The following is a 13,188-nucleotide window of genomic DNA, read 5'->3' as shown; positions in this document are numbered from 1 at the left end:
TTTGAGAGTCCTTGTTTGTGGAAGTGCCTGAATTCCTAAAAAGCAAGTTCAATTGATTGAAGAAATTCCACCTAGCGAAACTAAGGGAGCTTGCGTAAATTAGGGAATGAAAATGGCTTGTAAAAGAATTACGGAACATAGGCAGCGGAAATAGGTAAGGGAACGGTGACCAGAGGTGAAACCTCGTACTGCCAGAAATTCAGTCCACCTGGTCGAAGCACATTTTCAAGAGGAGTAGCCTCCGTGCTCGACGTAGGGTGTATTCTGGAGCTGGACACCGGGGCGAGTGGGCAATTGAGCAGGCAGGGAGCTCCTATTTATAGTACACTCGATGGTCAGGCACGCGCACTGAGGGCTGCGCGTCGAAGCTAGCAGAATGATACACAGGCGCGCGTGCAGCTGGCTGGCTGGGCGAGAAAGGGAGCGCCGGACATACAACATAAACCCCACGTCCCCTTCAGTTCATAAAAGTAATTTTTAGCTTAGTTTCTTCAGCCTTTTGTCTTGAACTTACATACTGAATTTCACAAATGTATGTGCCGCCGTTTTCCCGTGATGGCGTTGAGCGGAGCGTTCGATATGGCAACCCTGTTGTCATAAGAGCAATACCGTTTTCTTAACATGGAATGAGCTATAGTAAGCTAATGGCAGGCTCGTCCTGACATTGTTGTGATGCACGTCCTTCTGCACGGCTCATTCCCTGCTCGATCCAACTTTTATTGTACTTCAACAATTTGTCCCTTTTTCTACCATAATTTGTCCAGCGTGATCGAATTTTAGCACACAAAATACAGACAGATTTCCTTATTGATTTGGATATATCCTCGGAACAATCCTCAAAGCCTAAATGTTCAATTACAACATTCGCAATATCATCGTTCCGCTTATATTCCCTGCTGTTCCTCAGTAGCTCGAAAATCGACCTCCGGATTACAGAGTACATGGCTTCTGAAAAAAATTAATTACTCTCATGGTCGCGCCTGGTCGCAGCAAAAAGTCACAGTTTTCTATTCTTTGAATTATAGATAACTCATCTAAAAGACTTTCATTGCGGAAATCAAAGGCAATCCATTTTGAAAGTCAGCTCGAATTTGTATAATTAGATAGCGCTTGGACATCGTGTACCTGAATTTTAAGTGCATATTTCGGACAACAATATAGTAATTTTCAGAAAAAGCTACATACTATATAAAAATGCATACCTTCATCTAATATAACCACATAGCAAGCTAAAGAAATATTTAGTTCTGACGTCTTTACTGAGCCCTCACATAACAATAACTGCGCGCTCGCCTCTCCAGAATATGATGCGCTAACGGAGGAGAGCCACTTTAGGCCTTCGGTGAGATTAGATAATTAGACAGCGCGACTTTTCAATACTTAATTACTGTACCCAAGAGTCTTATAAACACGACTCACAGAAAATGCGCACCAAAGACAAGGGTTGAAAATATTATTTTTGGCCGGCTGGATTCTAGAAATTACCCACTGTGCCCTGTTAAGTAACACAAATAGTACGGTAACTAGTTTTGTCGTGATACACAGCGTGTCACTAATTCCAAGTTTCTGGAATGGTGAAATATCTGGCCGATAGCTATAGATTTGTTACAGCTGTCGACTCGATAAATCTTCGCTGCGTTGCACAGCGTAATAGCAGCCAACTTATCGAACTGTTAACTATTGGCTCGTTAATCATACATCATCATCATCATCATCATCATTATAGACAGTAATGCCTTTCAGCGCTCAGTCTGCCACTAATACATTTCTCGTCAAAAATACACACATCAACATTTTCTCCTTTCAATATTTCACTTACCTTGCACATAATTTGATACTCTGGTTATTTCAAGCACCAGTTTCAGTATTTCATTTGATTTTCTCTCTTTTCAGATTTGGTTCAGATATATGTATTTACTAGAGATTACTAGAGGAATGATGCTTAACGGGTGATACATACATACATACATACATACATACATACATATATTATCATTATAGACTGTTATGCCTTTCAGCGTTCTGTCTGCAAGCCTCTGTGATTTTTTTTTTTTTTGCTAGTTGCTTTACGTCGCACTGACACAGATAGGTCTTTTGGCGACGATGGGACAGGAAAGGGCTGGGAGTGGGAAGGAAGCGGCCGTGGCCTTAATTAAGGTACAGCCCCAGCATTTGCCTGGTGTGAAAATGGGAAACCACGGAAAACCATTTTCAGGGCTGCCGACAGTGGGATTCGAACCTACTATCTCCCGAATACTGTATACTGGCCGCACTTAAGCGACTGCAGCTATCGAGCTCGGTCCTCTGTGAATTTACTAAACGTTGCCACAATCCTCAATTTGCAACTAATGTTGTGGCCTCATTTAGTTCTATACCTCTTATCTTTAAATCGTTAGAAACCGAGTCTAACCATCGTCGTCTTGATCTCCCTCTACTTCTCTTACCCTCCATAGCAGAGTCCATTATTCTCCTAGGTAACCTATCCTCTTCCATTCGCCTCACATGAACCCACCACCGAAGCCGGTTTATGCATACAGCTTCATCCATCGAGTTCATTCCTAAATTAGCCTTTATCTCCTCATTCCGAGTACCCTCCTGCCATTGTTCCCACCTGTTTGTACCAGCAATCATTCTTGCTAGTTTCATGTTTGTTACTTCTAACTTATGAATAAGATATCCTGAGTCCACCCAGTTTTCGCTCCCGTAAAGCAAAGTTGGTCTGAAAACAGACCGATGTAAAGATAATTTCGTCTGGGAGCTGACTTCCTTCTTACAGAATACTACTGATCGTAACTGCGAGCTCACTGCATTAGCTTTACTACACCTTGATTCAATCTCACTTACTATATTACCAACCTGGGAGAACACACAACCTAAATACTTGAAATTATCGACCTGTTCTAGCTTTGTATCACCAATCTGACGTTCAGTTCTGTTGAATTTCTTACCTACTGACATCAATTTAGTCTTCGAGAGGCTAATTTTCATACCATACTCATTGCACCTATTTTCAAGTTCCAAGCTGCAGGCTTTCGGCACAGTCTGCCATTAACGGGTGATGGATGAATTAATTATGATTCGAATTCGAATTGAGAATGGGCAGTAAAAATGCAGTCGTAAGAAGGTGAAAGGCTGTAAGAGCCGAAAAAGGGCTAGAAAATATACAATAAGCCAAATAACGTCGAAGAAGGCAAAAAAAGGGCGAATAAAATCCACCGTTTTCTGGCCTAAATGTCGCAGAATGAGCATATATTTTAGGCCTCGTGTTCGGGCACTTGTGGAAAAAAAAAATCCTCAACTTCGACCCTAGTGATTACATGAGAATCCGGTCCCTAAATTAATCACCGACTGATTGGCACAGTTTATAACAGCATTACAATCTGTTCTTTTCATAAAATCTTAGTTACTTTACCTCCCTGGACTAGCGGTGCTGATTTCATTCTTCACACCAGTCTCTCGTTCAACATGCCCGCCCATTTTGTGGCTTTGCTCTGCTGGTTTTGGAGAACTCGTTTTTCTTCCGCACCACGTCGTACTCTTTGTGACACGCAAGTATTGTAACCATAACAAATGAAGACACGTTTTAAGTTAAAATCTTTTCAGTGTCGTAATGCTTCATTACTCGCTACTGTAAGTGTCACGAACTTGACACATAACGGTAACACCTGCCTCACAACAACACGTTCGACTTTTGTTGGCGCTCTGTTTTTAGAATATTTGAACAGATGTATTTTTTCTTCTCCAGAAATAATAATAACATACATAATTAGAAAAATATTTGGACGAATACACAGATATGGCATATGGATGAAATGACCTACCGAAGAACTGTACCAGCACACAGACGTGATCAGGAAACCCAGACCAACTTTCTATGGGTACATACAGAGAATGGACAACAACAGACTTACAAAGAAAATCTTTGATGTAGTAAACAGTTTAAGCAAGAAAACAAATTGGTATCATGAAATAGTCTGTCTGTTAGATCATCAGCACAGAGGCTGGTTGGATCCTCAAATAGCACCACCAAAGGTAATGCAGTTATAAGGAAACCCAAAAAACCAATGGCAGCACCAAAATGAGGCGTACTAGGCAAGATGAGGAGTGAGGTAGTTTGTCATTGCTTTCCTCACTGGGTCAGAAAGTACTATTGCAGCATGACTGAACCTATGAGCAGCACCTTTCATAGCACTCAGATGCACTAGTCATGCTCTGAATGTCATTACCCATACCCCCAGCAACTTCCATATTATCACAGCCATGGCTGTTGACTGGGACTTCGGTGGAAGCTACACTTTACTCTGGCCTGTGCCAAGAGATGGATGCAAAAGTACTGTATCCATCAAGAAATGACAGTAGGCAGCGAGGAAGACTTAAAGCAGGTGGGGATCAAAAGGCAAATGATACGACACAGAAAAGAATTCAGAAACAAAATTAGGAATACAAAATTTATAGTAAATGACAAGAAGATAGGAACATTGTGGACAGAACAAAGGAAACAGGAGCACAGCCAAAGGATGAAGAGATTTTGGAAAGCAAAGAGGAAGAAGGGAAAGAAGTGAAAATTGTGTCATGAGATATTCGAGTTCAACCACTGTCCATAAGGGTGAAAATAATATGAATGAATTAGAATTAGTCGAATCCATCAAAAGAAGACGATCAGTTTATTAAAGGATTCATATACACTGAGCGGCCAAAAGTCATGGTAAGACACTGAATGTGGTGTTAATAACGGGTTGCTCTCTCAAAACGACAGCAGCAAGGCGAGAGACATCGACTCTACAAGCTGTTGCAATCGTTCTGGAGGGATCTGGACTCACGCATCTTGCACTGCTACCCACACTTGGTCTTTTGTAGTTGGTGCGGGGTTCATGGAGCATACGCTAGCATCGACAGTATCCCATAAATGCTCTATTGGATTAAGATCGGGGGATCTGCAGGGACAATCCATGGTTGTAACTTCACTGGAGTTCTCCTCCAACCACCTGCGTGCCACCACAGAGCGGTGCCATGAAGCATTGTCCTGTTGAAACATGGCATCTCCATCAGGGTACTGTAGGGCCAGAAAGGGGTGCAGATGGTTTGAAAGAATGTCCACACAACGTCCACCTGTCAGCGTTCAGTACAGCCGGATTATGGAGTCTAATTGCGACCATGAGAACGCCGACTACACCAGAACTGAGCTACCAGCCGCCTGGACACAACCTGGTTTACACGCAGGATCTGTAGCTTCATGGGACATACGCCACATTGTCACGCGCCAATCAGCTCGATACAGCTGGAACCGGGATTCATCGGACCATAACACACGCCGCCACTGCTCCACGGCCCATTGCCAAGGTTTACTGGCCCATGCACGTCGTTAAGCTCTGTGTCGAGGTGTCAACAAAGGGACATGAGTTGGTCGTCCGGTGATGAAGCCTATGCGGTGCAGCTGCTTCCTTACAGTCCTGATAGAAATTGGTTTCTGACTCCCAACGTTTAACTGGGCGGTGATCTGACTCACAGCAGCCCGTCGAGCGCCGAGTATGCTTCTGCGGAGGTGACGTGATGTCCGTCTGTTAAAGACCTCTGGTCTTCCCGTGCGGCGGTTTACGCAGGTGTAGCATTCTCTCTGCGATATTGAATATCCACCCTCGACATTGTGGACCTCGGAAACCCGAATTCGTTGTAGTCTCCGCAATGATATGACCCATGCGCCGGGCGCTGATGATCATCCCACGTTCAAAGTTGGTTAACTCTTGACGTGTTGCCATCTTCACGGCATTGGCCACTCAGTTTATAGGTATAAGACATTCCTTGTAAAATTACTCTCTGGCATTATTGCAACTTTAAGGACGTCATAAGTTCGCACTCTGGACCCTGCAACATATGCCATGACTGAAACCTGCATGTTCCAGTGTTTCCCCTTAGCTTTACTGAGCGTGATACAAAATGCCAAGAGAATTGGAAACTTGTGCCACGTTAAAGAAAATGGAAGGGTTTTATCTGAAGGAGTTAAATCATCTCGAGGGATTATATATCTCTGCCTATTTTGAATGTTCAGTGCACTGATCAACCGTTGGGAAGTAAAATGGTGGCTATTCCTGTCCACGATACTAAGCCCTAAATTGAACCACTTTTGTATTATGTCTAAACATCGGTATAATTACGTTTCTCCAGTGTGCACTGAACCATAGATGAAAAATGCATTTTTGACGTTTGTGCTGTTTTGTTGGGGGACGTCAAGGATTTCATTGAAATATTGAAAGTTGTTTCTAGTTTTGCTGTGAGCAAAATGTCAGGCAAATCAGATTAAAAATTGGCACATTAACAGTTTGCTCATAGTAAAGGTACAATATTTCGAGTTTTCATGACAGTAAATAATGACATAGAAGATCGACTCACTTTCCTAACTACCGGAGTGCAAGAAGTTCACAGCCTTAGCGTTAAGATTACGACATGGAGAAAAGGGCTTTTACATTTCTCCGACGTCACTTCAGTCTAGCAAATACTGGGAGAGCTACAAAGAGACAGTAACATTGCGCCGAACAGCTTTTTCTCGACTAAGCGACTCTCTGTAACACAACACAGTCTGGAACAGCTGAGCAGGAAGACGTCGGACTGCGCATGCTTGCTTGCCCCCTTCAACCTCCCCTCCCGCATCGTGTGCCTCAGCGCTACCACAGTCCAGGTGGCCTTGAAGTACTGGCGAACGCTTTGGCGAATCATAATGCTAAATTTTCCTTTAGTAATTTAAACATATACGGCAAGAAATGTTATTGCTTTTAAAGACAATCTGCAAATCTACAAGCCAAGAGGTTTCGTCAGAACGCTTTACGATGTCAGTTGGTTCACCCGTTCTCTCAAAATCGCCTTAAAATATATAGATAATAATAATAATAATAATAATAATAATAATAATAATAATAATAATAATAGTTACATGAGACAGTATCAAAGGCCTCCAAATATCTTATGAAACGTATTTTATGGAAAATGTACATCCAAACATCAGGAGACCCCCACTACAGATGGCATATGGAATAATTTCATATGTGTATTTCTTCAAATATCTCAGAGAAGTTACACTACCATCTAGACTGGACAGTAAAGCCGATTTAGAAAGAGCCACCAAACTCCAGAAAGCGGATAGGGTACCTTGGAATCGCTACAATAAAGGAGTGATTAGTTATCGCGCAGTCATTGCAGGGCAATTGTTTGGAAACTACATCTCTAGGAGGTTACTGTAAAATTGATGAAATTGGAAAGCAAAAACGAAAAATACTTAGGAAAATATATGGTCCCAGTGATGTAAATGGCATATGGATAAAAAGAAAAACCACAGACCTGTACACAGCAACAGATAAGTTTACTGATGCCGCACATAGGAGGCGCTTGAAATTCTATCGTCACATGGACAGAAAGTAATACAGTAGATTGGCTAGAAAATTTATCAACTATAATCAATTCAAAGAAGGTCAAGGTCAACTGGTTTTAAGAAATTTAACAGGATTTACAAGAAATAAACGTTTCAGAAGGCACCATAAAAGTCGTTAAGTCTTCGGAATGTTGGTTGCAAATGACAGATTCATGCAAAAAGCTAAAAAGACCACTGCAAAACAGTGGACAGAAGAACGGAGAAAACACCACAGCGAATTCATGAAGAGATTTTTGGGAAGAAGGAAAAGAAAAGGAAGAAGAAGAAGCGAAAGTCGTCAGTCCAAGCTTAACAAGTTCAACGCGTTTTTAATTGGGTATAACGAACGGGCGAGTTGCCCTTGCGGTTAGGGGTGCACGGCTGTGAGCTTGCATCCGGGAGATAGTGGGTTCGAATCCCACTATCGCCAGGCCCGAAGATTGTTTTCCGTGGTTTCCCTAGCAAATGCTGGGGATGTACCAACTCGTAGGCGTTTCCGATCCCATCGTCGGCATAAGACCTATCTGAGTAGGTGCGACGTAAAGCCACTAGCCAAAACATTGGGCATAACGAAGAAAGAAATAATAATAATAATAATATCAACAATAACAATAATAAAGTTACGTTGTTATGAACTTGCCATGTTAGCCAAAAACCGAGAAAACTCGCAACAAATGCTGGAAAGCCGAAAAAGGGGGTCTTAAAATCTCTTATGAAAATACGGAATACAGTCGAAACCGTTTATAGTGAAATCGTTTTTAACGACGTACTGAATGTAACGGCGAAATCTAACGGTCCCGTCTAAACCGTATATAAACGCTGTATTAAAACGTCGCTTATTAAGACATCGGTTGTTACGACATCGCTTATTACGACATATCGTACAAAACGACGTATTTTGATGACAGTTGTTTGTTTGTTACATGTTTGGGAATTGCTGACAACAACGTAACTCTTATTGTTGTAGGTTTCAAATCAGTCTGTTAGATAGTCGAGGCAGGCATCGCTTTGAAGATGTCGAAAAAGAAAAGAAAAGTGTTAAATATTGAAGAAACGTCACACATAATATGACGATTAGAACATGGGGATACAAATGTCAGCACCGCGAAGGAACTGGGTGTATCATACTGAAGATTTCTACAATTTGGAAGAACAGAGAGAAAATATGTCTCTTTTCGAAGAAAAATTTTAAAGAAATTAAGCGAGCCAATTCATCTGAGGACGAATATATTGAAGAATCTTTACTTGAATGGTCTAAGCACCAAAGAAGAAATAATGTGCCGATCAATGGACCTACTCTTCTAGAGAAAGCCAATGGAATTCCTCACAGTCCTACTCCACAAGTACTGCACCGTGCTGTAAATACAGTACGCACTGCAATTACGTTTTTGTAGTTTTACCTTAATTCTTTTACTTATCCATGTAAGTATGAAGCCTAAAACTTGTATATATGACAATTTTAGGAAGGAACGAAGAACCGGGCCGATTTCGGCTGTATATGGAGTACAATTTTTCTGCAAGTTGCTTTACGTCGCACCGATACAAATAGGTCTTATGGCGATAATGGGATGGGATAGGAAAGGGCTGGGAGTGGGAAGCAAGCGGTCCCGGGCTTAAGTAAGATATAGCTCCAGAAGTTTCCTGGTGTGAAAATGGTAAATGGGAAACCACGGAAAACAATCTTCAGGGTTACCGACAGTGGGGTTCGAACTCTCTCCCGGATACAAGCTCAGTATGTGGGATACAAGGACTAAAGGTATAACATGGTAAGATTAAAATAACAGACAAGTTCAAACTCCAACGCAGTATATTTCTCTATCATGTAGGTTTTCTACGTTCTTCAAGGAGCTCTAATGGGTTTACTATCTTAAAAGGAAGCACGAGTGTGAACCCTCCCTTTCCTTTTCTCAACTTTGTTTCAAGCGACCAGCGTTTCTAAATTCACGTTGTTGTTTTCTTCTCAATTTTTGGCAGTTACTTTCTTTCTTCCTAGTCACGAGGTCTTACCTCTGGGTTTGTGCCCCATTTGGGTTTTATTCTTATGTAACGTCGTGGGATCGTTGGAGTGGTTTCAGCGTCCCCTTCTCTTCATTTTGGTCCATTTTCTAAATATTTCTGATCCTTTTGGATTTTAACTTGTTCTAGACCTACATTGCACCTCGAACTTTGCTCTTCACATGTGCATTGTTGTTAGCAGAGCAGCGAGCGTTCAGTAGGCCTACGGTTTGTTCTGGTATTTGAAGGATCGTTGACGTTGAAAAGTTGAGAGCTCAGTTCTCCCTTGTTACTAGTGAAGGTCGGAGAGCTGTCACTTTGTTACAGAGTTACAAAACTTCTTACCAATATTGTCCTTAAGTGTGATCGATTACTATTGTTAACTACTTTGTTGTGGTTTCTTGTTAGAGAAAAGAAACAAAAATTGAAAGAAAAAAGGGAGGGAGAGAGCAATTATATTAGAAGTTTTGCTTTTATGTGGTCATTTTATTCGTCCGTCCCTACGGCCCTCTCGCCTCTTTGCCCACCCATCTGTGGACCACCGAATTATTATTATTATTATTATTATTATTATTATTATTATTAATGGAATTAATAATCTTCTCTTTCTTCAGCGCTTGTCCCTCTTGCTGGCGGAGTCCGCTACTTAGGCTCGTGGTGATGATGCTTATTGTATAAAGGGGCCTGACAGCTAGGTCATCGGCCCCTAATGGTACGAAATGAGACGAAATGTAATGACAATTTAAAAGTCCACTGACCAGAATTCAAAACGTGATGACGAAGAATGAATGGATGGATATGAATTTCAAACAATCGGTGGATCCGACCCGCAATGCCCCACATTCCCAGAAAATAGCGTTAAACAATAGCACTACTGACCAAGGGACTGCTTCTAAAGCACAGTCCCGAATTGATGATGCTTGTAGTCTAAAGGGGTCCAAAATTCAGGTCATCGGCCCCTCATAATGGTATTTATCGCTAGGAAAGTACAGTATAACAATGGTATTTATGTTGCGGTACTAATCTAAAGTAGCGTAGACTCGCGGTATTCCACACATTATGGTACTACTCACATGAAGCACAGACCTATGATGTTTCTACGTGTTTAGCTACGATAGGCAAATGAAATATTGCAAGAAAAGAAAAAACGAAACAAATTAATCCCTGTTGACTGAAAGATGCACACAACTATTTACATGACTGAACAAGTGTAATCTTGAGTTTGGACAGTGTGCTTTTAGTGCTCCAAGCGTGCGATAAGAATTAGCCTAGACGGGATACTCCCGCTTCCCTGTCCGGACCGGAATGGCGTGAAACAAGACCTCGATTGTTTCCGACCTGGCCGTGAGTCGATCCCGGGACCTCCTCGTAAGACCGGCTATTGAGTGTAAACAGGCTGATGTTACCAAGTGCTGCTTCCAAGAAACAGGTTGGAAAGTGCCCGGTAGGGGGACATAACACATTGCGTGCGCAGTGTGGATTTCCACAGCTGAGCGGTGAATGATTCATATCGAGTGTTGGTGTGGTCTGCGTGTGTATTGTGTTGTAAGGTCAGTACAGTAATAGAGTTTGATTGTTCTTTTGTCCGCGCCAAGGTCACTGCAAACAAACTGGGCTGTTTATTTTGTCTTCGGCTACACTGCGATAAGGTGAGTAATGGCGCGATTGCTCTTTTTCTGTCCGTGCGTCTTGCCTCCTCTTGTTTACTGTACAAGCTGTGTGTATTGTGTCGTCGTGTTCAACAAGTCGGTTCGTCATGTACATCGCTTGATAATTATAATTAGGGGCCAGATGTTTATGACCAAAAATGTATGACAATATGACCTAAAAGTATTTTGGTTACATTTTCGAAATCTTCAAAATCGTACCGCTGTTTAAATTGCCATATTGAAGATGTACTTTTAAAATCTAGAACATATAATAATAATAATAATAATAAGAAGAAGAAGAAGAAGAAGAAGAAGAAATTTAATTAATTTTATTATTATATTTTGAACGTATTTACTCATTCCAGAGGTAACTCTCGACTCTGCACAGAATGAAATAAATGTCACGTTTTGATGAGCGATCAGAAAGGATTACAATATATTTTAAAGTTATCAAATAGGAACGATCTTCTGTTTTCACGCAACATTGACTTGTAATGGGGAAAAGACCACTCAACATCGCAGGATGTTACTGGGGAATTATTAAAGTTCAGTTGAAGTTCGCTATTCTGGCACTGTCTCTTTGTAGACAGTTTAAAATACCCTTCTAATTTGCATAATTATATATTTCTAAGAAATTACAAACAACAATTAGGAGATTTGAAAAATCCATTTTAAGACGACTGTAAGCGGGTACGCGAAATTGGAAAAAAAAAGATAAAAATATGACAAAAATACGAAAATTCATGTGGAATATGAAAAATTACCGGAAAATGAAAAAAACGTTAAAAAGAACCAAACTATGACTTTATATGACCCGTGAAAATCGTATAATGTTGTCCCCGTAGTTAAAATCATGCTTAACTTGTATTTTCCATGGAAATAATGTAAAGAAAAAATAGGACATGTCGTAAACATCCGGGCCCTATTTTAATAATAATAATAATAATAATAATAATAATAATAATAATAATAATAATAATAATAATAATCTCTACTTAGTTTCGGCCTGTCATGGACCACGTTATTCAACCGTTTGCATCCTTGAGCTTTAATTATTTACCAGTATTCCCGCATTCGCTTTCTGTGATCCTCCTTTCTTTAGACAGTCCACTTCTTGCCTGTTTTCAACTTCGACTTTTCTTGGAATCGCTGGTATGTTCGAACTTTATTCGGGAGAGTAACACGTTCCTCATCTGTGATCCCTATTTCTTGAAGGTTTCTTCAACTTCGGTGAACAAGACTGTCTTGGATTTGTTGGTTACAAAGTAGGAAAATGCCCGCTTGGTCAATCTCTGTGAGCGTATAAAATGTAATCCTCCGTTTGAAATGGTGTCAGTTATCCTTTCCACTAGCAGGTACATTTCATTGTTATGCCGTCTTCTGTACTCGCCATTTTCTCTGATTGGTCCGGGGATTTTTCTCAGGATTTTTCTTTCTTTGGCTTCTAATTTTTCAGTTAGACCTTTTCTGTTATGCAAGGCATTCTGCTCCACACAGGGCCTCTGAATGAACGACTCAACAATAATGCGTAAGCTTGGCCTGATCTTTTCTTGTAGATATTTCTAGTTAGTTGGTTTATAATAATAATAATAATAATAATAATAATAATAATAATAATAATAATAATATCCTTTTTTACAAGCTTCTTTCCGTTGCACCGACACAGATAGGTCTTACGGAGACGATGGGATAGGAAAGGATTAGGAGTGGGAAGGAAGCGGGCGTGGCCTTAATTAAGATACAGCCTCAGCATTTGCATAGTGTGAAAATGGGAAGACACGGAAAACTATCTTGAGGGCTGCCAACAGTGGATTCGAACACCCTACCTCCCGAGTGCAAGCTCACAGCTGCACGCCCCTAACCGCACGGCCAACTCGCTCGGTAAATAATAATTGTTTCACGATGTACTAAATACTCTGAGGGCTATGCGAGTTACCGTGATGTCGGGAATGTTGTCCAACAAGAGGTTCACTTGCGGGCTGGTAATCTACCGATACCAAAGGAACTGAGCCGGGATCGAACCTGCCAAGTTGGGGGTCAGAAGAATGGTTTAGGTGTCTGATCATAAGCAATTTCGGGTTGTTATATTTTGAAGATAGGTTTGTAACGAGCTCTTGTAAGAATTCCCCGTGATGAACGGACTAT

The 13,188-nt window shown here is 41.1% G+C and overlaps 1 protein-coding gene across 5 annotated transcripts in view; it reads left to right on the top strand.

The window, feature by feature from the left end:
* Mgat4a (alpha-1,3-mannosyl-glycoprotein 4-beta-N-acetylglucosaminyltransferase a) overlaps positions 1-13,188 on the top strand; it is a 978,023-nt gene that overhangs the window by 411,817 nt on the left and 553,018 nt on the right. The window contains exon 1 of one of the 5 annotated variants that reach the window (XM_067147149.2): positions 10,917-11,043. The exons of the other annotated variants lie outside the window; for them this stretch is intronic. The gene's annotated coding sequence lies outside the window, so the exon portion shown is untranslated. Of the gene's footprint in view, positions 1-10,916; positions 11,044-13,188 lie in introns of those variants that run through there. 5 annotated transcript variants of the gene reach the window in all.

The sequence above is a fragment of the Anabrus simplex genome, chromosome 5 (genome assembly GCF_040414725.1).
Source record: "Anabrus simplex isolate iqAnaSimp1 chromosome 5, ASM4041472v1, whole genome shotgun sequence".
Classification (NCBI taxonomy): domain Eukaryota; kingdom Metazoa; phylum Arthropoda; class Insecta; order Orthoptera; family Tettigoniidae; genus Anabrus; species Anabrus simplex.
This window is presented reverse-complemented; position numbering and strand designations above follow the sequence as displayed.